Source organism: Sus scrofa, unplaced genomic scaffold (genome assembly GCF_054392235.1).
Source record: "Sus scrofa isolate SSC_HxYL_T2T_F1_AM1 unplaced genomic scaffold, Sscrofa_HxYL_maternal_Yorkshire_Landrace_v2.0 dam_41, whole genome shotgun sequence".
Classification (NCBI taxonomy): Eukaryota; Metazoa; Chordata; class Mammalia; order Artiodactyla; family Suidae; genus Sus; species Sus scrofa.
The window spans coordinates 83,154-108,014 of NW_028146965.1; the positions used below are offsets into that span (position 1 = coordinate 83,154).

Sequence of the window (24,861 nt, forward strand, 5' to 3'; positions counted from 1 at the left end):
GAGCTGGCTCCTCATTCCACCTCTGGGACTTAGAAAAAACACCTACTCCTCTGCGAGAACTTCCTGAATCACTCTTTCTAAACACCCGCATCCCTATTCAACATCATCACACTTTGTTACCAGAAGTGCTCTTTCTGACTAGCATTTATTATCAACCTATGGAGTCTGTGTCTCTGCTTTTTTCAGCAGGGGAGATATACACTGTGTTAATCATGTTTGTGTCCTCAGGACCTGTCATGGGCCTTGCACATCATAAGTGCTTAATAAATGTTTGCCAAGTGGGTGACTCACAGGATCCTGACGTTGGTTCTCTTTCCAAAGCCAGCTCTCAAAACCGCCAGTAAGAGATCGCAGTGCTTCAGGAGGACCAGTAGGCTGATGGGGCCCCAAGGCCCAGGTATTTCCCCAGCAAAATAGAAATCGGAATGCTTGATAAAGGCAGCTCAGAGCCCTCAAATGCTAATGGGACCCCGGGACAGTGCTCAAATGTGGCTTCTGGTTCGGCCCCACTGGGAGCTGAGACTCTGCAAGTTTCTAACAGGTTTCTGACACCAAGCTGAAGAAGCCGAAACTTAGTCCCTGTGAAGCCTTGGCGGAAGCTGGGAGAAGAGTCTGCCTGGGCTGAGGGTGCAGCTCCTGGACTAGAGGCTGGGGGACCCAGGCTCCAGGGAAGGGGTCGGGGGGAGGGGAGAAGGAGCAAAGCACTGGCCTCTCCTGATGCCAGAACAGACAAGCCAGAGAGGGCAAGAGGCTAGAAGCTGCTATGTTTTAGAATTTGCCCTAGTCCCAGAAAGAGAATTGTATCCAGGAGTTTCTTCAGTTATTTCTTCAACAAATATATGCATATTATTTATCCAGAGTATACTGGCGGATAGGACACAGAGGCATGTGTCCTCTTGGCATATATATTCTGGAGACAAAGACCTTGATTTGAGGCCTCAGGGGTAGGGGTGTGTGTGTGTGTGTGTGTGTGGTGTCTATGTGATTTTGGTGAGTCATTTGTGCAATCTGAGCCCTAGTGACATATGAGGCCCACACCCAGCATTGGGAGTTGCTAAGGTCAATCTCAGGAGATACTGCCTTACAAAGAAACGGCATAATTATTATTCATAGGACCTCTAATCTGAATTTTGAACTCATTCTCTGTTAGCCAAAGGTGGTAATCTGCAAAGGAGAATTATACCCAGGAGTTTTCTTATTCATTCTATCATTCATCCAAGTGTTCGTCCTGTTGTAGTGGCAAAGCCAGCAAATTCCTTGTCTTATCAGCATTTACATTCAGAAGATGAAAGCAGACAATCAGACAAGTATACACAATTCTTTCAGAACACTTCACAAAGGAAAAATCTTCATGAAAGCAGAAGAAAACAAGACCTGCCTAATACTACATAGACAAAGAAGATTCAGAAAGAGAGTATCAACTACAAATGTTCATTTTTACACAAGACCCCTTCCTACCCCAAAATTCTCATGAAATTCTTGGCCTGTTTGGAAGGGTATGAAAGACCTTGTTATAACAAGTAATGAACTCATTGGAGGCATTGAACCAACTCTAATACTGCTTAAGTGTTACTCTGATTAAGGTAGAGTACATTTCAAATATTCATTACTATAGGTTTTTGAATATCTCCTTAAATTGATCGCAAAGTATTTTGGATCTTCCACGCTGCTGCAAATGGGGTTTCCTACTCCTGAGAGGCTCCAAATGTTCCTAGTGTATAGAAAGTCTCTACGGATCCCGCGTTGCTGTGGCTCTGGCGTAGGCCAGTGGCTACAGCTCCGTTTCGACCCCTGGCCTGGGAACCTCCATATGCCTTGGGAGCGGCCCAAAGAAATAGCAAAAAGACAAAAAAAAAAAAAAAAAAAGGAGTTCCCATCGTGGCGCAGTGGTTAACAAATCCGACTAGGAACCATGAGGTTGCCGGTTCGGTCCCTGCCCCTGCTCAGTGGGTTAACGATCCGGCGTTGCTGTGAGCTGTGGTGCTGTGAGCTGTGGTGTAGGTTGCAGACGCGGATCGGATCCCGCGTTGCTGTGGCTCTGGTGTAGGCCGGTGGCTACAGTTCCGATTAGACCCCTAGCCTGGGAGCCTCCATATGCCACAGGAAAGGCCCAAGAAATGGCAAAAAGACACACACAAAAAAAAAAAAGAAAGAAAGAAAAAGAAAAAGGAATGAATTTGACAGCTTGGGCTCCAAAACCAGGATTGTGGCGGGGGGGGGGGGTGTTGAGTGGTAGTGAGGCAGCAGGGCAGGGGGGATGTGCTCAGTTTCCTTACTTCCTATCTAGGGGATACTCTCTCAGCTCCCTAGAGGATGGGGTCCTACCATCCATGAGGTCCCTAGGAAATCAGCGGCGCCAGATCCTTTACAAAGGGCCCCTCAAGTGGAGACAGTCTACAGTACCTAGAGTTTAAACAAAAGCCACAGACATCCAGTGACAGGAATGAGAACAAAGCGGAAAGATCCAACACCTCTAAGCTCAGGTGCCATTCTCACATGCTGTGCTTCTAACACAATTCGGTCATTACTAGCCACCTGACAACGAAACAACAAACAAACCAACAACCCTACAAAGGAAGAGAAACTAAACAACCAAACAAATAGAAAAACTCCTGGAACTCTTGGAGAAGAGCCTAAATCTGTTACCTTACAGAGGGACGAGGGGGTAACATATTGGTTGGATGGAAGCATTTTATTAAACACTTTTCTTAAACACTAGGCTTTCTTCACCTCTAACACAATCCCCTCCCTCTGGCCTCTTTCCCAGGAATGGGCCTCGAAATCTTTCCTGTGTTTGGGGAAAAGGGCAGACAGAGCAAGAAGATACAAAACGACAATTCAGAGGCATTTCACTGGAAGGAAGAGACTGACCAACTGGAGGAAGCCTGTGGCAGAGGAAGGAAAGAAAAGAGGAAGAAAATCTGAGGAATGGAATAGGAGCAGGGATTCTGGGTGAAAAGCACTAATGGTAAAGCCTTCAGGGGAACATAACCTGATATGATAACTGCAGAGTCAATAACGTTTGAGACTAGGAGTAGATACCATTTTGGGTTACTTCCCCAACTGTGGATCAAGGCACAGAAGGCTACGGGTAGGTAGGGAGGGATAGCAGTAAACGCACAAGCAAGCTCAGGCAGCAGCACTTAGGGCAGGTGGAGGCCGTTGTGGGTCGGTCGCTTTGAGGCTAGAGAAAGCATTGCCAGGTCTGAGAGCGTGGGTGAGGGTTGCGGGGGGGCACGTGGGAGCGCATGTGTGAGTGGGGTGCGGGGCGAGGGGTGTCGGGGGTGCGGGGCGCGGGAGGTGGGCTCAGGAGAGGCAGGCGAAGGCAGCGGGCGAGCCGGGGCAAAAGGCGAGGCGAAAGGGCCCGGGGCGGGCCGGGGAGGCGAGCGGGAGCGCAAAACAAGTGGCCGCACCTGCGGCATATGGAAGTTCCCAGGCCAGGGGTCGAGCCACAGCCACCGTAGAAGCAATGCTGACTAGTCATATTGTAAGCCAAACACGAATGTCGCACCCCCCCCCACACACACACACACAACCTCACTCAACCACACAGGGGCAATGACAGAGAGCTCTGTGATTGTGCCGCAAGGGTAGGCCCCGTGAGGCCCGGTGGATGAAGGCCTCCCTACTCGAAAGACTCAGAGCCAAGAAACCTACACGGGGCAACCCACACAAAGATTGAAGCAGGGCTCCAAACACCTCCATTTTAACAGGACCAAACTTTCACTGAAGAAGATACAGTCACCCCTATGTCTATCACAGCACTATTCATCAGAGCCAAGATGTGGAAACAGCCTAAAGGTCCACTGAGAGATGGATGCATTTCAAAACCCTGGGGACATCTGTGCACCGGCATAGTACACAGCAAGGAAAAAGCATCAAATGAATTCCATCTGCTGCAGCAAGGCTGGAACGAAAGACTCTCATACTAAGTGAAGTAAGCAGGAAAGAAAAAGACAAATACCTAAGGAGATCACGTATTGGTGGACTCTAAACGGCAGAACAGGATGATGCTATCCAAAACCCCACCTACCAGGAGGCCTACCCAACAATCAACCAACCAACTAACCCCCAGATATCAGAAACAGGTGGTGGGCAAGGAGCACACACTTGGGCTTGGCGGGTGGGGGTGGGGGAAAGGGGCTGCCCTGGGATGGATGGGGATGGGCCTCTGGGCTGCTCTGTGGATGCCACCTGCGCTGTGTGGAATGGATGGGCAACGAACGGGAGCTGGCGGTACAGCGCGGGGAAATGTCTGCGAGTGGGTCCCTTGGTGGACAAAGACCACTCGAAGAAACATTGTACCTCAGCTATACTTTAAGCACAGGAATCGAATTCAAACTCAAACTGAAACCACTCCATTTCTGACCGCTTGAGGATGAACGCCCAGCCCCTCACCTGTGGGCTCCAAACCCAACTCAGTTCCCTGTAGAGAAAGAGGCTATCCTGCCATCCTTCAAATCAGCGCCACAGTTTGGACTGCACGGTCTCTGGCATGGGGTGCAACAGGTCCCCATCCCGCCAGCATTTCAAAAACACCCCCGCCGCCCCCAAACCCCACCCCCCGGCTCCAAATCCGTGCAGCAGGTTTCTGCAGCACCTTGTTCAGTTGATCCCCTCCGAGGTGATCTTTCGGCTCCTGTGTGGGCTTCAGGGACCTGGTGGGCCATGAGAGAAGGGCCGATGGTGAGGGTGGAGAGCACAGATAGGCAGCAGGCCCTGCAGGGGAGCGGGCCTGGCGGGGAAGGCAGGGGGCTCGGACCTGGAGGTCGAGGGTGGCGGCGTTGATGGTGGTGGTGGTGTTTAGAGCAGGTGGAGGCAGTTGTTGGCCAGGTGGTATGAGGAAAGAGCACTGGTGAGGTCGGAGTGTGGGTTAGTGTTGGCGCGGGAGGATGAGGGGGTGCCAAGGAGGGCGTGCAGGGGTTGGGGAGCGTTGTCCGGGGCGGGGGCGAGGGGTGTCGGGGGTGCCGGTGCGGGTGCAGGAGGTGTGCTCCTGAGACGGAGGGAAAAGAAAGCGGGCGAGCCAGGCCAAAGGACCAGCGCAGGACCGGGGAGACGAGCGGGAGCGCAAAGAAAGTGACCACACCTGCGACACATGGAGGTTGCCGAGCCAGGGGCCGAGCCACAGCCACTGAAGAAGCAACGCCAAATAGTTATGCTGCGAGCCACACAAGTCCGGTTTCTCCGTTGCGAGAGTCATTCAAATGGCGTCGAGCAGCTGACGTCACGGCTGTCTGCGGTGGAGACGGGGGCGGGGGAGGCGAGCGCCACCTGCTGGGCTGCCGCGGGATAGGAGCGGCGCGCGCTGCTGCAGCGGAAAAGGGGAGGCCAGGCAATGAGCGCACCCCCCCGCCACCGGCGAGGGGCCTAGGTTGGCGCTCAGGCTGCGGACCAGGGAACCGAACCTCGGGACCTGCGGTCATGGGAGGAGCGGCCGACCGGCCGTGTGCTTCATCCGTTCCTAATAACAGTGTGGAGCAGGGCCCGATAACGCCTCATGCTGGGAACAAACCGGCACGGGGACAACAATGGCCTGGACCTCTTTGGCCTGGCCCTTGGCCTCCGCGGCTCCCCGGCTCCCGGGCCTCCCCTTCCGCCCCTGTGCAGGGGCACTCGTGTCCTGGAGGGACGGCGACCACCGGCTGCCCTGCCTGCCCAGTCCTCGGCCGTACTCAGCCCACGGCGGGCTCCTGGAGAGCCCTGGGCCGGGCCCCCCTCGGTAGTGCCAGGGAGGAAAACGGGGGCTGGTCTGCAGGGGCATTGGCCAGAGGCTGGCGACCACAACCACGGGGGTGGGGGGTGGAGTGGGGGGGGCGGCGCGGGGTGGGGTGGAGTGGGGGGGGAACCTCCCGGCATGGGGGGTGGGGGGCGGGCCCGGTGGCTGTCTGGGGCGGGAGAGCCGGGGCCCCGAGCACAGCAAGGAGCCGCACCGCCAGCCCAATGGACCCGGTCCCCTGCCGCCCACCCGGGGTCTAGAGGGAGGGTCAGGCCGGGCCCGAAGCCTGCTGGACGCTGCTCTGTCCGCCGCTGGACGCCCAGGACGGTCCCCCTCGCGGGCCATGCCATCACAGCAGCCCCCCGCCGAGGAGCGCCCCAGGCTCGCGAGAAGGAGCGCCCCGGGGGAAGCCGAGGCGCTCCAAGCAGGATGAGGCTACCGGGGGCCGGCTGAGGCCAGGGAGGGCCCGGTTCCCGCCGTTCCCTGGGCTGCTGGCAGGGGCTCCTGGGCGCAAGCCCACCCAAGGCCTTGGAGGAAGTCCCAGGGCTCGGCTGGGCTCGGAGGCCAAGGGGCAGCCGAAGGGAGGGTGCAGAGGCAGGCAGGGGCCGGCTCCCTCCACCCCCACCGGGCCTCCCAGGCCCAGGCAGGCGCCGGCCTCTCGGGTCCTCAGAGCCATGGGGGGCCACGGAGGACAGGACGCAGGGAGAGCAGCACCCCACCCCCGCGGAGAAGGACCTCGCCTCGGGGGGGGGGCCCTGCGGCCAGGGCCCCGGGTCCAGGGCGGGTGGGCTGTGTGAGCGGCAGGCCCCACCAGCTGGCCCTCCCTGCCTCCGTCTGGGATCAGACGACCAGTGTCCACGGCAGCCCGCGGAGCCGAGCCCCGGAAGCTGGGGCCATGGCCCTCGGCCCCAGGCTTCACCGCAGGGCCGGCGGCTGGGCTTCGGCGGCCAGAGGGTGACAGGCCTGAGCCCCAAGCACGCGAACGCAGGAGAGGCAAGACCCGGCCGGCTCTGTCCCTGCCCCCCGAGGCCGCCTTGGACCTGGCGGCGGCGGCGGCGGCGGCGGCGGCGGCGGCGGCCGGACACGAGCCGGGTGGTCTCCTGGGGCAAGACAGACCTTCTCAGGCTGAGGGCCCAAGCAAGGCCCAGCACCAGCCGCCTCCGCGTCAGGAAGGACGGAGCGGACCAAGGCAGGCCCACCGCCTGCCTGGCGGGCACCGAAGGCTTCGCTGGGGTTTCCCGGACACAGGAAGGGAGGGACGCGGGTCCGGGGAGGGCCAGGGGTTCGGAGCCCACAGCTGAGGTCCCGCCCGCAGAGAGCCGCCGGGAGGCCCAAGGGCTGCGAGGGTGGGCCTGGGAGGCGGCCGGAGGAGTCGGCCCAGGCGGAAACAGGCTCTGGGCAGAGGTCGTGCCTGCAAGCCATGCTTCTCGTGGCACGTGGACCCTGCCAGCCTCCCACCCGCCTTGCCCTTGGATCCCTGTGGGCCGCCAGGGCCCTCGGGCACTGGGGGATCCGCGTGGCCCGGCACGTGGCCTCAAGGCCGTTCACAGAGAGGGGTCGCCGGGCCGCTGGGCCGGGGCTGGTGTGCGTGTGTGTGTGTGCGCGGGCGTGTGTCTGTGCGTGTGTGTCCGTGTGTGCGTGCGTGTGTGTGAAGTTCTGGGGCAACCCTGCGTCGGACAAGCCCTCTCTGCACCATTTGCCCACCGGCCTCGGCTCATCTCCTGTCTCTGTCTCGGTCTCTCGGTCAGCTTCTCGCCGTCTGTCCAAGGGCAAGCCGGGTGGGGGTGGGGGTGGGGGTGGGGGTGGGGGTGGGGGGTGGAGAGGGTGGTACGCAAGAGACAAGGAACCCACTGGAGAAGAAAGATGATCTCGGGCCGCGGTGGAGACGACGTCTGAGGGAGGGACCAGGGACCCCTATGGGTGGCTCGCAGGAGGGGCCCCTGGGTGGAGAACTGAAAGGCGAGCGGGTTGTGGCTCTGCCCAGCGCGGTCACCCACCAGGCAGCCTCTCTTGTCACCCTGCTGGTCCTCACGTCAGCATCCACGCGTGCTGATCTCTAGCGGAGGGCTGGCCAGGCCCCGGGACACCCACGCCCGCCAGCGTGCGTGCACGCGCGCGCGCACACACCCCGCCCACCCCACCCCCCCAAACACGCCCCTTCCCTCACCCCCACCAGGGGCAGTGACGGAGAGCTCTGTGATGGTGCCGCACGGGGAGGCCCCGTGAGGCCCCGGTGGCTGAAGGCCTCCCTCCTCGACAGAGCCAAGGGACCCACTCGCAGACATTTCCCCGCGCTGTACCGGCGGCTCCCCTGGCCCATCCATTCCACACAGCGCAGGTGGCATCCACAGAGCAGCCCAGAGGCCCATCCCCATCCATCCCAGGGCAGCCCCTTTCCCCCACCCCCACCCCCGCCCCCACCCGCCAAGCCCAAGTGTGTGCTCCTTGCCCACCATCCCCCCCGACACACACGCCCCCCCCCCAACACGCCCCTTCCCTCACCCCCACAAGGGGCAGTGACAGAGAGCTCTGTGATGGTGCCGCACGGGGAGGCCCCGTGAGGCCCCGGTGGCTGAAGGCCTCCCTCCTCGACAGAGTCTCAGCCAAGCAGCCCTACACGGGCCGGCCCACACAAAGACCGAAGCCGGCCTCCAAACAGCTCCATTTCACCGGGACCAAACTTTCCCGGAAGCAGACCCGGGCACCCCTCTGTCTGTCGCCGCACTACTCACCAGAGCCAAGATCTGGAAGCCACCTAAAGGTCCACTGACAGGTGAGTGCACTTCGAAGGCCCGGGGACATCCATGCGATGGCATCGCACACAGCCAGGAAAAAGCGGCAGAACGAGTGCCATCTGCCGCCGCGGGGCTGGAACGAGAGACCCTCATACTAAGCGAAGGAAGCCAGAAAGGCAAAGACAAGTGCCCTAGGACATCACCTGTTGGTGGACTCTAAACGCCGCAACGGATGGCGCTATCTAAACACCCACCCGCAGACTCCAGAAACCGACGGTGGGCAAGGAGCACACACTTGGGCTTGGCAGGTGGGGGAAAGGGGCTGCCCTGGGATGGATGGGGATGGGCCCCTGGGCTGCTCTGTGGATGCCACCTGCGCTGTGTGGAATGGATGGGCCACGGGAGCCGCCGGTACAGCGCGGGGAAATGTCTGCGAGTGGGTCCCTTGGCGGACCAAGACCCCTGGAAGAAACATTGGACATCAGCTCGACTTTAATCGTAAGAATCGACCTCCGACTCAAAGCAGACGGAGCCACTGCATTGCTGACCGCAGGAGGATTGAGGACGCACGCCCAGCGCCCTCAGCTGCGGGCTCCAAACCCGAGTCAGTTCCCTGTGCAGAAAGAGGCTATCCTCCCAGGCTTCAAGTCAGCGCCAGCGACCTGACGGGGCCGTCTCGGGCATGGGGTGCCACCGTCCGCCCCCCCCCCCCAGCCCGCCAGCCTTTGCAAACAACGAAACCCAAACGATCCTCCCCGCGGGTTTTTCCAAGCTCTGGTTCAGGTGATCCCGAGGCAGCCTTTGTTTGTTTGTTTGTTTGTTTGTTTGTTTGTTTGTTTGCTTGTTTGTTTGCTTGTTTGTGGATCTGGGCTGCTGGGGCCAATGGGGGTCTTGGGTGGGCTTCAAGGACCTGTCGGGCCACGAGGGATGTGCGGGTGTGGTGTGGGTGGAGAGCACAGGTGGGCAGCAGGCCCTGCGGGGGAGCGGGCCTGGCGGGGAGGGCAGGAGGCTCGGACCGGCCCGTGAGGGACGCGGCGGCGGCGGCGGCGGCGGCGGGGGGCGCTGCGGTGGCGGCGCTTAGGGCAGGTGGCGGCCGCTGTGGGTCGGTGGCTTGAGGCAAGAGAGAGCATTGCGAGGTGCGAGAGTGTGGGTGAGGGTTGCGGGGGGCGCGTGGGAGCGCGTGTGTGAGTGGGGGTGCGGGGCGCGGGAGGTGGGCTCGGGAGAGGCAGGCGAAGGCAGCGGGCGAGCCGGGGCAAAAGGCGAGGCGAAAGGGCCCGGGGCGGGCCGGGGAGGCGAGCGGGAGCGCAAAACAAGTGGCCGCACCTGCGGCATATGGAGGTTCCCAGGCTAGGGGTCGAGCCACAGCCACTGTAGAAGCAACGCCGAGTAGTTATGTTGTGAGCCACACGGGAAGTCCGAGTTCTCGGCTGCCGAGAGGCGCTCAAATGGAGCCGGGCGGCTGACGTCACGGGCGTCGGCGCGGCGGCCGGGTGGGAGCGAGCGCCACCTGGTGGGCTGCCGGGGGATGGGAGCGCCGCGCGTTGCTGGAGGGGAGGGGAGTGGGGGGGGGTGTCCCGGCGTCCGGGGGGGCGGGGGGGTGGGGTGGGGTGGGGGCGGAGGGGTGGAGGGGGTGAGGGCGCGGGGGTGTGTCCCGGGGGTCGGGGGGGAGTGTGTGTGTGTGTGGGTGGGTGGGGGGATGTCCCGGGGGTCTGGGCTGGCGCTCGGGGGCTTCGGGACAGTGTGGAGCGGTGTGGGGACAGTGCCTCAGGGCCGCACGCTGGGATCGCCCCGCCCTGCCCTGGGGCCTGGCCGGCCTGGCCCTTGGCCTCCGCGGCTCCCCGGCTCCCGGGCCTCCCCTTCCGCCCCTGTGCAGGGGCACTCGTGTCCTGGAGGGACGGCGACCACCGGCTGCCCTGCCTGCCCAGTCCTCGGCCGTACTCAGCCCACGGCGGGCTCCTGGAGAGCCCTGGGCCGGGCCCCCCTCGGTAGTGCCAGGGAGGAAAACGGGGGCTGGTCTGCAGGGGCATTGGCCAGAGGCTGGCGACCACAACCACGGGGGTGGGGGGTGGGGGGGGCGGCGCGGGGTGGGGTGGGGTGGGGTGGGGTGGAGTGGGGGGGGAACCTCCCGGCATGGGGGGTGGGGGGCGGGCCCGGTGGCTGTCTGGGGCGGGAGAGCCGGGGCCCCGAGCACAGCAAGGAGCCGCACCGCCAGCCCAATGGACCCGGTCCCCTGCCGCCCACCCGGGGTCTAGAGGGAGGGTCAGGCCGGGCCCGAAGCCTGCTGGACGCTGCTCTGTCCGCCGCTGGACGCCCAGGACGGTCCCCCTCGCGGGCCATGCCATCACAGCAGCCCCCCGCCGAGGAGCGCCCCAGGCTCGCGAGAAGGAGCGCCCCGGGGGAAGCCGAGGCGCTCCAAGCAGGATGAGGCTACCGGGGGCCGGCTGAGGCCAGGGAGGGCCCGGTTCCCGCCGTTCCCTGGGCTGCTGGCAGGGGCTCCTGGGCGCAAGCCCACCCAAGGCCTTGGAGGAAGTCCCAGGGCTCGGCTGGGCTCGGAGGCCAAGGGGCAGCCGAAGGGAGGGTGCAGAGGCAGGCAGGGGCCGGCTCCCTCCACCCCCACCGGGCCTCCCAGGCCCAGGCAGGCGCCGGCCTCTCGGGTCCTCAGAGCCATGGGGGGCCACGGAGGACAGGACGCAGGGAGAGCAGCACCCCACCCCCGCGGAGAAGGACCTCGCCTCGGGGGGGGGGCCCTGCGGCCAGGGCCCCGGGTCCAGGGCGGGTGGGCTGTGTGAGCGGCAGGCCCCACCAGCTGGCCCTCCCTGCCTCCGTCTGGGATCAGACGACCAGTGTCCACGGCAGCCCGCGGAGCCGAGCCCCGGAAGCTGGGGCCATGGCCCTCGGCCCCAGGCTTCACCGCAGGGCCGGCGGCTGGGCTTCGGCGGCCAGAGGGTGACAGGCCTGAGCCCCAAGCACGCGAACGCAGGAGAGGCAAGACCCGGCCGGCTCTGTCCCTGCCCCCCGAGGCCGCCTTGGACCTGGCGGCGGCGGCGGCGGCGGCGGCGGCGGCGGCGGCCGGACACGAGCCGGGTGGTCTCCTGGGGCAAGACAGACCTTCTCAGGCTGAGGGCCCAAGCAAGGCCCAGCACCAGCCGCCTCCGCGTCAGGAAGGACGGAGCGGACCAAGGCAGGCCCACCGCCTGCCTGGCGGGCACCGAAGGCTTCGCTGGGGTTTCCCGGACACAGGAAGGGAGGGACGCGGGTCCGGGGAGGGCCAGGGGTTCGGAGCCCACAGCTGAGGTCCCGCCCGCAGAGAGCCGCCGGGAGGCCCAAGGGCTGCGAGGGTGGGCCTGGGAGGCGGCCGGAGGAGTCGGCCCAGGCGGAAACAGGCTCTGGGCAGAGGTCGTGCCTGCAAGCCATGCTTCTCGTGGCACGTGGACCCTGCCAGCCTCCCACCCGCCTTGCCCTTGGATCCCTGTGGGCCGCCAGGGCCCTCGGGCACTGGGGGATCCGCGTGGCCCGGCACGTGGCCTCAAGGCCGTTCACAGAGAGGGGTCGCCGGGCCGCTGGGCCGGGGCTGGTGTGCGTGTGTGTGTGTGCGCGGGCGTGTGTCTGTGCGTGTGTGTCCGTGTGTGCGTGCGTGTGTGTGAAGTTCTGGGGCAACCCTGCGTCGGACAAGCCCTCTCTGCACCATTTGCCCACCGGCCTCGGCTCATCTCCTGTCTCTGTCTCGGTCTCTCGGTCAGCTTCTCGCCGTCTGTCCAAGGGCAAGCCGGGTGGGGGTGGGGGTGGGGGTGGGGGTGGGGGTGGGGGGTGGAGAGGGTGGTACGCAAGAGACAAGGAACCCACTGGAGAAGAAAGATGATCTCGGGCCGCGGTGGAGACGACGTCTGAGGGAGGGACCAGGGACCCCTATGGGTGGCTCGCAGGAGGGGCCCCTGGGTGGAGAACTGAAAGGCGAGCGGGTTGTGGCTCTGCCCAGCGCGGTCACCCACCAGGCAGCCTCTCTTGTCACCCTGCTGGTCCTCACGTCAGCATCCACGCGTGCTGATCTCTAGCGGAGGGCTGGCCAGGCCCCGGGACACCCACGCCCGCCAGCGTGCGTGCACGCGCGCGCGCACACACCCCGCCCACCCCACCCCCCCAAACACGCCCCTTCCCTCACCCCCACCAGGGGCAGTGACGGAGAGCTCTGTGATGGTGCCGCACGGGGAGGCCCCGTGAGGCCCCGGTGGCTGAAGGCCTCCCTCCTCGACAGAGCCAAGGGACCCACTCGCAGACATTTCCCCGCGCTGTACCGGCGGCTCCCCTGGCCCATCCATTCCACACAGCGCAGGTGGCATCCACAGAGCAGCCCAGAGGCCCATCCCCATCCATCCCAGGGCAGCCCCTTTCCCCCACCCCCACCCCCGCCCCCACCCGCCAAGCCCAAGTGTGTGCTCCTTGCCCACCATCCCCCCCGACACACACGCCCCCCCCCCAACACGCCCCTTCCCTCACCCCCACAAGGGGCAGTGACAGAGAGCTCTGTGATGGTGCCGCACGGGGAGGCCCCGTGAGGCCCCGGTGGCTGAAGGCCTCCCTCCTCGACAGAGTCTCAGCCAAGCAGCCCTACACGGGCCGGCCCACACAAAGACCGAAGCCGGCCTCCAAACAGCTCCATTTCACCGGGACCAAACTTTCCCGGAAGCAGACCCGGGCACCCCTCTGTCTGTCGCCGCACTACTCACCAGAGCCAAGATCTGGAAGCCACCTAAAGGTCCACTGACAGGTGAGTGCACTTCGAAGGCCCGGGGACATCCATGCGATGGCATCGCACACAGCCAGGAAAAAGCGGCAGAACGAGTGCCATCTGCCGCCGCGGGGCTGGAACGAGAGACCCTCATACTAAGCGAAGGAAGCCAGAAAGGCAAAGACAAGTGCCCTAGGACATCACCTGTTGGTGGACTCTAAACGCCGCAACGGATGGCGCTATCTAAACACCCACCCGCAGACTCCAGAAACCGACGGTGGGCAAGGAGCACACACTTGGGCTTGGCAGGTGGGGGAAAGGGGCTGCCCTGGGATGGATGGGGATGGGCCCCTGGGCTGCTCTGTGGATGCCACCTGCGCTGTGTGGAATGGATGGGCCACGGGAGCCGCCGGTACAGCGCGGGGAAATGTCTGCGAGTGGGTCCCTTGGCGGACCAAGACCCCTGGAAGAAACATTGGACATCAGCTCGACTTTAATCGTAAGAATCGACCTCCGACTCAAAGCAGACGGAGCCACTGCATTGCTGACCGCAGGAGGATTGAGGACGCACGCCCAGCGCCCTCAGCTGCGGGCTCCAAACCCGAGTCAGTTCCCTGTGCAGAAAGAGGCTATCCTCCCAGGCTTCAAGTCAGCGCCAGCGACCTGACGGGGCCGTCTCGGGCATGGGGTGCCACCGTCCGCCCCCCCGCCCCCAGCCCGCCAGCCTTTGCAAACAACGAAACCCAAACGATCCTCCCCGCGGGTTTTTCCAAGCTCTGGTTCAGGTGATCCCGAGGCAGCCTTTGTTTGTTTGTTTGCTTGTTTGTTTGCTTGTTTGTGGATCTGGGCTGCTGGGGCCAGTGGGGGTCTTGGGTGAGCTTCAAGGACCTGTCGGGCCACGAGGGATGTGCGGGTGTGGTGTGGGTGGAGAGCACAGGTGGGCAGCAGGCCCTGCGGGGGAGCGGGCCTGGCGGGGAGGGCAGGAGGCACGGACCGGCCCGTGAGGGACGCGGCGGCGGCGGCGGCGGCGGCGGCGGCGGCGGCGGTGGGGGGCGCTGCGGTGGCGGCGCTTAGGGCAGGTGGCGGCCGCTGTGGGTCGGTGGCTTGAGGCAAGAGAGAGCATTGCGAGGTGCGAGAGTGTGGGTGAGGGTTGCGGGGGGCGCGTGGGAGCGCGTGTGTGAGTGGGGGTGCGGGGCGCGGGAGGTGGGCTCGGGAGAGGCAGGCGAAGGCAGCGGGCGAGCCGGGGCAAAAGGCGAGGCGAAAGGGCCCGGGGCGGGCCGGGGAGGCGAGCGGGAGCGCAAAACAAGTGGCCGCACCTGCGGCATATGGAGGTTCCCAGGCTAGGGGTCGAGCCACAGCCACTGTAGAAGCAACGCCGAGTAGTTATGTTGTGAGCCACACGGGAAGTCCGAGTTCTCGGCTGCCGAGAGGCGCTCAAATGGAGCCGGGCGGCTGACGTCACGGGCGTCGGCGCGGCGGCCGGGTGGGAGCGAGCGCCACCTGGTGGGCTGCCGGGGGATGGGAGCGCCGCGCGTTGCTGGAGGGGAGGGGAGTGGGGGGGGGTGTCCCGGCGTCCGGGGGGGCGGGGGGGTGGGGTGGGGTGGGGGCGGAGGGGTGGAGGGGGTGAGGGCGCGGGGGTGTGTCCCGGGGGTCGGGGGGGGAGTGTGTGTGTGTGTGGGTGGGTGGGGGGATGTCCCGGGGGTCTGGGCTGGCGCTCGGGGGCTTCGGGACAGTGTGGAGCGGTGTGGGGACAGTGCCTCAGGGCCGCACGCTGGGATCGCCCCGCCCTGCCCTGGGGCCTGGCCGGCCTGGCCCTTGGCCTCCGCGGCTCCCCGGCTCCCGGGCCTCCCCTTCCGCCCCTGTGCAGGGGCACTCGTGTCCTGGAGGGACGGCGACCACCGGCTGCCCTGCCTGCCCAGTCCTCGGCCGTACTCAGCCCACGGCGGGCTCCTGGAGAGCCCTGGGCCGGGCCCCCCTCGGTAGTGCCAGGGAGGAAAACGGGGGCTGGTCTGCAGGGGCATTGGCCAGAGGCTGGCGACCACAACCACGGGGGTGGGGGGTGGGGGGGGCGGCGCGGGGTGGGGTGGGGTGGGGTGGGGTGGAGTGGGGGGGGAACCTCCCGGCATGGGGGGTGGGGGGCGGGCCCGGTGGCTGTCTGGGGCGGGAGAGCCGGGGCCCCGAGCACAGCAAGGAGCCGCACCGCCAGCCCAATGGACCCGGTCCCCTGCCGCCCACCCGGGGTCTAGAGGGAGGGTCAGGCCGGGCCCGAAGCCTGCTGGACGCTGCTCTGTCCGCCGCTGGACGCCCAGGACGGTCCCCCTCGCGGGCCATGCCATCACAGCAGCCCCCCGCCGAGGAGCGCCCCAGGCTCGCGAGAAGGAGCGCCCCGGGGGAAGCCGAGGCGCTCCAAGCAGGATGAGGCTACCGGGGGCCGGCTGAGGCCAGGGAGGGCCCGGTTCCCGCCGTTCCCTGGGCTGCTGGCAGGGGCTCCTGGGCGCAAGCCCACCCAAGGCCTTGGAGGAAGTCCCAGGGCTCGGCTGGGCTCGGAGGCCAAGGGGCAGCCGAAGGGAGGGTGCAGAGGCAGGCAGGGGCCGGCTCCCTCCACCCCCACCGGGCCTCCCAGGCCCAGGCAGGCGCCGGCCTCTCGGGTCCTCAGAGCCATGGGGGGCCACGGAGGACAGGACGCAGGGAGAGCAGCACCCCACCCCCGCGGAGAAGGACCTCGCCTCGGGGGGGCCCTGCGGCCAGGGCCCCGGGTCCAGGGCGGGTGGGCTGTGTGAGCGGCAGGCCCCACCAGCTGGCCCTCCCTGCCTCCGTCTGGGATCAGACGACCAGTGTCCACGGCAGCCCGCGGAGCCGAGCCCCGGAAGCTGGGGCCATGGCCCTCGGCCCCAGGCTTCACCGCAGGGCCGGCGGCTGGGCTTCGGCGGCCAGAGGGTGACAGGCCTGAGCCCCAAGCACGCGAACGCAGGAGAGGCAAGACCCGGCCGGCTCTGTCCCTGCCCCCCGAGGCCGCCTTGGACCTGGCGGCGGCGGCGGCGGCGGCGGCCGGACACGAGCCGGGTGGTCTCCTGGGGCAAGACAGACCTTCTCAGGCTGAGGGCCCAAGCAAGGCCCAGCACCAGCCGCCTCCGCGTCAGGAAGGACGGAGCGGACCAAGGCAGGCCCACCGCCTGCCTGGCGGGCACCGAAGGCTTCGCTGGGGTTTCCCGGACACAGGAAGGGAGGGACGCGGGTCCGGGGAGGGCCAGGGGTTCGGAGCCCACAGCTGAGGTCCCGCCCGCAGAGAGCCGCCGGGAGGCCCAAGGGCTGCGAGGGTGGGCCTGGGAGGCGGCCGGAGGAGTCGGCCCAGGCGGAAACAGGCTCTGGGCAGAGGTCGTGCCTGCAAGCCATGCTTCTCGTGGCACGTGGACCCTGCCAGCCTCCCACCCGCCTTGCCCTTGGATCCCTGTGGGCCGCCAGGGCCCTCGGGCACTGGGGGATCCGCGTGGCCCGGCACGTGGCCTCAAGGCCGTTCACAGAGAGGGGTCGCCGGGCCGCTGGGCCGGGGCTGGTGTGCGTGTGTGTGTGTGCGCGGGCGTGTGTCTGTGCGTGTGTGTCCGTGTGTGCGTGCGTGTGTGTGAAGTTCTGGGGCAACCCTGCGTCGGACAAGCCCTCTCTGCACCATTTGCCCACCGGCCTCGGCTCATCTCCTGTCTCTGTCTCGGTCTCTCGGTCAGCTTCTCGCCGTCTGTCCAAGGGCAAGCCGGGTGGGGGTGGGGGTGGGGGTGGGGGTGGGGGGTGGAGAGGGTGGTACGCAAGAGACAAGGAACCCACTGGAGAAGAAAGATGATCTCGGGCCGCGGTGGAGACGACGTCTGAGGGAGGGACCAGGGACCCCTATGGGTGGCTCGCAGGAGGGGCCCCTGGGTGGAGAACTGAAAGGCGAGCGGGTTGTGGCTCTGCCCAGCGCGGTCACCCACCAGGCAGCCTCTCTTGTCACCCTGCTGGTCCTCACGTCAGCATCCACGCGTGCTGATCTCTAGCGGAGGGCTGGCCAGGCCCCGGGACACCCACGCCCGCCAGCGTGCGTGCACGCGCGCGCGCACACACCCCGCCCACCCCACCCCCCCAAACACGCCCCTTCCCTCACCCCCACCAGGGGCAGTGACGGAGAGCTCTGTGATGGTGCCGCACGGGGAGGCCCCGTGAGGCCCCGGTGGCTGAAGGCCTCCCTCCTCGACAGAGCCAAGGGACCCACTCGCAGACATTTCCCCGCGCTGTACCGGCGGCTCCCCTGGCCCATCCATTCCACACAGCGCAGGTGGCATCCACAGAGCAGCCCAGAGGCCCATCCCCATCCATCCCAGGGCAGCCCCTTTCCCCCACCCCCACCCCCGCCCCCACCCGCCAAGCCCAAGTGTGTGCTCCTTGCCCACCATCCCCCCCGACACACACGCCCCCCCCCCCAACACGCCCCTTCCCTCACCCCCACAAGGGGCAGTGACAGAGAGCTCTGTGATGGTGCCGCACGGGGAGGCCCCGTGAGGCCCCGGTGGCTGAAGGCCTCCCTCCTCGACAGAGTCTCAGCCAAGCAGCCCTACACGGGCCGGCCCACACAAAGACCGAAGCCGGCCTCCAAACAGCTCCATTTCACCGGGACCAAACTTTCCCGGAAGCAGACCCGGGCACCCCTCTGTCTGTCGCCGCACTACTCACCAGAGCCAAGATCTGGAAGCCACCTAAAGGTCCACTGACAGGTGAGTGCACTTCGAAGGCCCGGGGACATCCATGCGATGGCATCGCACACAGCCAGGAAAAAGCGGCAGAACGAGTGCCATCTGCCGCCGCGGGGCTGGAACGAGAGACCCTCATACTAAGCGAAGGAAGCCAGAAAGGCAAAGACAAGTGCCCTAGGACATCACCTGTTGGTGGACTCTAAACGCCGCAACGGATGGCGCTATCTAAACACCCACCCGCAGACTCCAGAAACCGACGGTGGGCAAGGAGCACACACTTGGGCTTGGCAGGTGGGGGAAAGGGGCTGCCCTGGGATGGATGGGGATGGGCCCCTGGGCTGCTCTGTGGATGCCACCTGCGCTGTGTGGAATGGATGGGCCACGGGAGCCGCCGGTACAGCGCGGGGAAATGTCTGCGAGTGGGTCCCTTGGCGGACCAAGACCCCTGGAAGAAACATTGGACATCAGCTCGACTTTAATCGTAAGAATCGACCTCCGACTCAAAGCAGACGGAGCCACTGCATTGCTGACCGCAGGAGGATTGAGGACGCACGCCCAGCGCCCTCAGCTGCGGGCTCCAAACCCGAGTCAGTTCCCTGTGCAGAAAGAGGCTATCCTCCCAGGCTTCAAGTCAGCGCCAGCGACCTGACGGGGCCGTCTCGGGCATGGGGTGCCACCGTCCGCCCCCCCGCCCCCAGCCCGCCAGCCTTTGCAAACAACGAAACCCAAACGATCCTCCCCGCGGGTTTTTCCAAGCTCTGGTTCAGGTGATCCCGAGGCAGCCTTTGTTTGTTTGTTTGCTTGTTTGTTTGCTTGTTTGTGGATCTGGGCTGCTGGGGCCAATGGGGGTCTTGGGTGGGCTTCAAGGACCTGTCGGGCCACGAGGGATGTGCGGGTGTGGTGTGGGTGGAGAGCACAGGTGGGCAGCAGGCCCTGCGGGGGAGCGGGCCTGGCGGGGAGGGCAGGAGGCTCGGACCGGCCCGTGAGGGACGCGGCGGCGGCGGCGGCGGCGGCGGGGGGCGCTGCGGTGGCGGCGCTTAGGGCAGGTGGCGGCCGCTGTGGGTCGGTGGCTTGAGGCAAGAGAGAGCATTGCGAGGTGCGAGAGTGTGGGTGAGGGTTGCGGGGGGCGCGTGGGAGCGCGTGTGTGAGTGGGGGTGCGGGGCGCGGGGGGTCGGGGGTGCGGGGCGCGGGAGGTGGGCTCGGGAGAGGCAGGCGAAGGCAGCGGGCGAGCCGGGGCAAAAGGCGAGGCGAAAGGGCCCGGGGCGGGCCGGGGAGGCGAGCGGGAGCGCAAAACAAGTGGCCGCACCTGCGGCATATGGAGGTTCCCAGGCTAGGGGTCGAGCCACAGCCACTGTAGAAGCAACGCCGAGTAGTTATGTTGTGAGCCACACGGGAAGTCCGAGTTCTCGGCTGCCGAGAGGCGCTCAAATGGAGCCGGGCGGCTGACGTCACGGGCGTCGGCGCGGCGGCCGGGTGGGAGCGAGCGCCACCTGGTGGGCTGCCGGGGGATGGGAGCGCCGCGCGTTGCTGGAGGGGAGGGGAGTGGGGGGGGGTGTCCCGGCGTCCGGGGGGGCGGGGGGGTGGGGTGGGGTGGGGGCGGAGGGGTGGAGGGGGTGAGGGCGCGGGGGTGTGTCCCGGGGGTCGGGGGGGAGTGTGTGTGTGTGTGGGTGGGTGGGGGGATGTCCCGGGGGTCTGGGCTGGCGCTCGGGGGCTTCGGGACAGTGTGGAGCGGTGTGGGGACAGTGCCTCAGGGCCGCACGCTGGGATCGCCCCGCCCTGCCCTGGGGCCTGGCCGGCCTGGCCCTTGGCCTCCGCGGCTCCCCGGCTCCCGGGCCTCCCCTTCCGCCCCTGTGCAGGGGCACTCGTGTCCTGGAGGGACGGCGACCACCGGCTGCCCTGCCTGCCCAGTCCTCGGCCGTACTCAGCCCACGGCGGGCTCCTGGAGAGCCCTGGGCCGGGCCCCCCTCGGTAGTGCCAGGGAGGAAAACGGGGGCTGGTCTGCAGGGGCATTGGCCAGAGGCTGGCGACCACAACCACGGGGGTGGGGGGTGGGGGGGGCGGCGCGGGGTGGGGTGGGGTGGGGTGGGGTGGAGTGGGGGGGGAACCTCCCGGCATGGGGGGTGGGGGGCGGGCCCGGTGGCTGTCTGGGGCGGGAGAGCCGGGGCCCCGAGCACAGCAAGGAGCCGCACCGCCAGCCCAATGGACCCGGTCCCCTGCCGCCCACCCGGGGTCTAGAGGGAGGGTCAGGCCGGGCCCGAAGCCTGCTGGACGCTGCTCTGTCCGCCGCTGGACGCCCAGGACGGTCCCCCTCGCGGGCCATGCCATCACAGCAGCCCCCCGCCGAGGAGCGCCCCAGGCTCGCGAGAAGGAGCGCCCCGGGGGAAGCCGAGGCGCTCCAAGCAGGATGAGGCTACCGGGGGCCGGCTGAGGCCAGGGAGGGCCCGGTTCCCGCCGTTCCCTGGGCTGCTGGCAGGGGCTCCTGGGCGCAAGCCCACCCAAGGCCTTGGAGGAAGTCCCAGGGCTCGGCTGGGCTCGGAGGCCAAGGGGCAGCCGAAGGGAGGGTGCAGAGGCAGGCAGGGGCCGGCTCCCTCCACCCCCACCGGGCCTCCCAGGCCCAGGCAGGCGCCGGCCTCTCGGGTCCTCAGAGCCATGGGGGGCCACGGAGGACAGGACGCAGGGAGAGCAGCACCCCACCCCCGCGGAGAAGGACCTCGCCTCGGGGGGGGGCCCTGCGGCCAGGGCCCCGGGTCCAGGGCGGGTGGGCTGTGTGAGCGGCAGGCCCCACCAGCTGGCCCTCCCTGCCTCCGTCTGGGATCAGACGACCAGTGTCCACGGCAGCCCGCGGAGCCGAGCCCCGGAAGCTGGGGCCATGGCCCTCGGCCCCAGGCTTCACCGCAGGGCCGGCGGCTGGGCTTCGGCGGCCAGAGGGTGACAGGCCTGAGCCCCAAGCACGCGAACGCAGGAGAGGCAAGACCCGGCCGGCTCTGTCCCTGCCCCCCGAGGCCGCCTTGGACCTGGCGGCGGCGGCGGCGGCGGCGGCGGCGGCCGGACACGAGCCGGGTGGTCTCCTGGGGCAAGACAGACCTTCTCAGGCTGAGGGCCCAAGCAAGGCCCAGCACCAGCCGCCTCCGCGTCAGGAAGGACGGAGCGGACCAAGGCAGGCCCACCGCCTGCCTGGCGGGCACCGAAGGCTTCGCTGGGGTTTCCCGGACACAGGAAGGGAGGGACGCGGGTCCGGGGAGGGCCAGGGGTTCGGAGCCCACAGCTGAGGTCCCGCCCGCAGAGAGCCGCCGGGAGGCCCAAGGGCTGCGAGGGTGGGCCTGGGAGGCGGCCGGAGGAGTCGGCCCAGGCGGAAACAGGCTCTGGGCAGAGGTCGTGCCTGCAAGCCATGCTTCTCGTGGCACGTGGACCCTGCCAGCCTCCCACCCGCCTTGCCCTTGGATCCCTGTGGGCCGCCAGGGCCCTCGGGCACTGGGGGATCCGCGTGGCCCGGCACGTGGCCTCAAGGCCGTTCACAGAGAGGGGTCGCCGGGCCGCTGGGCCGGGGCTGGTGTGCGTGTGTGTGTGTGCGCGGGCGTGTGTCTGTGCGTGTGTGTCCGTGTGTGCGTGCGTGTGTGTGAAGTTCTGGGGCAACCCTGCGTCGGACAAGCCCTCTCTGCACCATTTGCCCACCGGCCTCGGCTCATCTCCTGTCTCTGTCTCGGTCTCTCGGTCAGCTTCTCGCCGTCTGTCCAAGGGCAAGCCGGGTGGGGGTGGGGGTGGGGGTGGGGGTGGGGGTGGGGGGTGGAGAGGGTGGTACGCAAGAGACAAGGAACCCACTGGAGAAGAAAGATGATCTCGGGCCGCGGTGGAGACGACGTCTGAGGGAGGGACCAGGGACCCCTATGGGTGGCTCGCAGGAGGGGCCCCTGGGTGGAGAACTGAAAGGCGAGCGGGTTGTGGCTCTGCCCAGCGCGGTCACCCACCAGGCAGCCTCTCTTGTCACCCTGCTGGTCCTCACGTCAGCATCCACGCGTGCTGATCTCTAGCGGAGGGCTGGCCAGGCCCCGGGACACCCACGCCCGCCAGCGTGCGTGCACGCGCGCGCGCACACACCCCGCCCACCCCACCCCCCCAAACACGCCCCTTCCCTCACCCCCACCAGGGGCAGTGACGGAGAGCTCTGTGATGGTGCCGCACGGGGAGGCCCCGTGAGGCCCCGGTGGCTGAAGGCCTCCCTCCTCGACAGAGCCAAGGGACCCACTCGCAGACATTTCCCCGCGCTGTACCGGCGGCTCCCCTGGCCCATCCATTCCACACAGCGCAGGTGGCATCCACAGAGCAGCCCAGAGGCCCATCCCCATCCATCCCAGGGCAGCCCCTTTCCCCCACCCCCACCCCCGCCCCCACCCGCCAAGCCCAAGTGTGTGCTCCTTGCCCACCATCCCCCCCGACACACACGCCCCCCCCCCAACACGCCCCTTCCCTCACCCCCACAAGGGGCAGTGACAGAGAGCTCTGTGATGGTGCCGCACGGGGAGGCCCCGTGAGGCCCCGGTGGCTGAAGGCCTCCCTCCTCGACAGAGTCTCAGCCAAGCAGCCCTACACGGGCCGGCCCACACAAAGACCGAAGCCGGCCTCCAAACAGCTCCATTTCACCGGGACCAAACTTTCCCGGAAGCAGACCCGGGCACCCCTCTGTCTGTCGCCGCACTACTCACCAGAGCCAAGATCTGGAAGCCACCTAAAGGTCCACTGACAGGTGAGTGCACTTCGAAGGCCCGGGGACATCCATGCGATGGCATCGCACACAGCCAGGAAAAAGCGGCAGAACGAGTGCCATCTGCCGCCGCGGGGCTGGAACGAGAGACCCTCATACTAAGCGAAGGAAGCCAGAAAGGCAAAGACAAGTGCCCTAGGACATCACCTGTTGGTGGACTCTAAACGCCGCAACGGATGGCGCTATCTAAACACCCACCCGCAGACTCCAGAAACCGACGGTGGGCAAGGAGCACACACTTGGGCTTGGCAGGTGGGGGAAAGGGGCTGCCCTGGGATGGATGGGGATGGGCCCCTGGGCTGCTCTGTGGATGCCACCTGCGCTGTGTGGAATGGATGGGCCACGGGAGCCGCCGGTACAGCGCGGGGAAATGTCTGCGAGTGGGTCCCTTGGCGGACCAAGACCCCTGGAAGAAACATTGGACATCAGCTCGACTTTAATCGTAAGAATCGACCTCCGACTCAAAGCAGACGGAGCCACTGCATTGCTGACCGCAGGAGGATTGAGGACGCACGCCCAGCGCCCTCAGCTGCGGGCTCCAAACCCGAGTCAGTTCCCTGTGCAGAAAGAGGCTATCCTCCCAGGCTTCAAGTCAGCGCCAGCGACCTGACGGGGCCGTCTCGGGCATGGGGTGCCACCGTCCGCCCCCCCGCCCCCAGCCCGCCAGCCTTTGCAAACAACGAAACCCAAACGATCCTCCCCGCGGGTTTTTCCAAGCTCTGGTTCAGGTGATCCCGAGGCAGCCTTTGTTTGTTTGTTTGCTTGTTTGTTTGCTTGTTTGTGGATCTGGGCTGCTGGGGCCAGTGGGGGTCTTGGGTGAGCTTCAAGGACCTGTCGGGCCACGAGGGATGTGCGGGTGTGGTGTGGGTGGAGAGCACAGGTGGGCAGCAGGCCCTGCGGGGGAGCGGGCCTGGCGGGGAGGGCAGGAGGCACGGACCGGCCCGTGAGGGACGCGGCGGCGGCGGCGGCGGCGGCGGCGGCGGCGGCGGTGGGGGGCGCTGCGGTGGCGGCGCTTAGGGCAGGTGGCGGCCGCTGTGGGTCGGTGGCTTGAGGCAAGAGAGAGCATTGCGAGGTGCGAGAGTGTGGGTGAGGGTTGCGGGGGGCGCGTGGGAGCGCGTGTGTGAGTGGGGGTGCGGGGCGCGGGAGGTGGGCTCGGGAGAGGCAGGCGAAGGCAGCGGGCGAGCCGGGGCAAAAGGCGAGGCGAAAGGGCCCGGGGCGGGCCGGGGAGGCGAGCGGGAGCGCAAAACAAGTGGCCGCACCTGCGGCATATGGAGGTTCCCAGGCTAGGGGTCGAGCCACAGCCACTGTAGAAGCAACGCCGAGTAGTTATGTTGTGAGCCACACGGGAAGTCCGAGTTCTCGGCTGCCGAGAGGCGCTCAAATGGAGCCGGGCGGCTGACGTCACGGGCGTCGGCGCGGCGGCCGGGTGGGAGCGAGCGCCACCTGGTGGGCTGCCGGGGGATGGGAGCGCCGCGCGTTGCTGGAGGGGAGGGGAGTGGGGGGGGGTGTCCCGGCGTCCGGGGGGGCGGGGGGGTGGGGTGGGGTGGGGGCGGAGGGGTGGAGGGGGTGAGGGCGCGGGGGTGTGTCCCGGGGGTCGGGGGGGGAGTGTGTGTGTGTGTGGGTGGGTGGGGGGATGTCCCGGGGGTCTGGGCTGGCGCTCGGGGGCTTCGGGACAGTGTGGAGCGGTGTGGGGACAGTGCCTCAGGGCCGCACGCTGGGATCGCCCCGCCCTGCCCTGGGGCCTGGCCGGCCTGGCCCTTGGCCTCCGCGGCTCCCCGGCTCCCGGGCCTCCCCTTCCGCCCCTGTGCAGGGGCACTCGTGTCCTGGAGGGACGGCGACCACCGGCTGCCCTGCCTGCCCAGTCCTCGGCCGTACTCAGCCCACGGCGGGCTCCTGGAGAGCCCTGGGCCGGGCCCCCCTCGGTAGTGCCAGGGAGGAAAACGGGGGCTGGTCTGCAGGGGCATTGGCCAGAGGCTGGCGACCACAACCACGGGGGTGGGGGGTGGGGGGGGCGGCGCGGGGTGGGGTGGGGTGGGGTGGGGTGGAGTGGGGGGGGAACCTCCCGGCATGGGGGGTGGGGGGCGGGCCCGGTGGCTGTCTGGGGCGGGAGAGCCGGGGCCCCGAGCACAGCAAGGAGCCGCACCGCCAGCCCAATGGACCCGGTCCCCTGCCGCCCACCCGGGGTCTAGAGGGAGGGTCAGGCCGGG

The 24,861-nt window shown here is 66.8% G+C and overlaps 2 long non-coding RNA genes across 2 annotated transcripts in view; both read right to left on the reverse strand.

Moving 5' to 3' along the window:
• The window catches only part of LOC146394314 (uncharacterized), a 110,193-nt gene that overhangs the window by 15,442 nt on the left and 69,890 nt on the right, over positions 1–24,861 (reverse strand). Inside the window, exons 17-22 of the long non-coding RNA XR_014836254.1 lie at positions 22,596–22,731; positions 17,876–18,011; positions 13,176–13,311; positions 8,449–8,584; positions 5,087–5,305; positions 4,601–4,658 (exon numbers count right to left, since the gene is read on the reverse strand). This is a non-coding gene — a long non-coding RNA (uncharacterized LOC146394314). The remainder of the gene's footprint in view (positions 1–4,600; positions 4,659–5,086; positions 5,306–8,448; positions 8,585–13,175; positions 13,312–17,875; positions 18,012–22,595; positions 22,732–24,861) is intronic.
• On the reverse strand, positions 138–3,831 carry LOC146394315 (uncharacterized). The gene is made up of 2 exons (XR_014836256.1): positions 3,460–3,831; positions 138–2,080 (listed from the first exon to the last, which is right to left on the reverse strand). It is a non-coding gene; the product is annotated as an uncharacterized LOC146394315 (long non-coding RNA).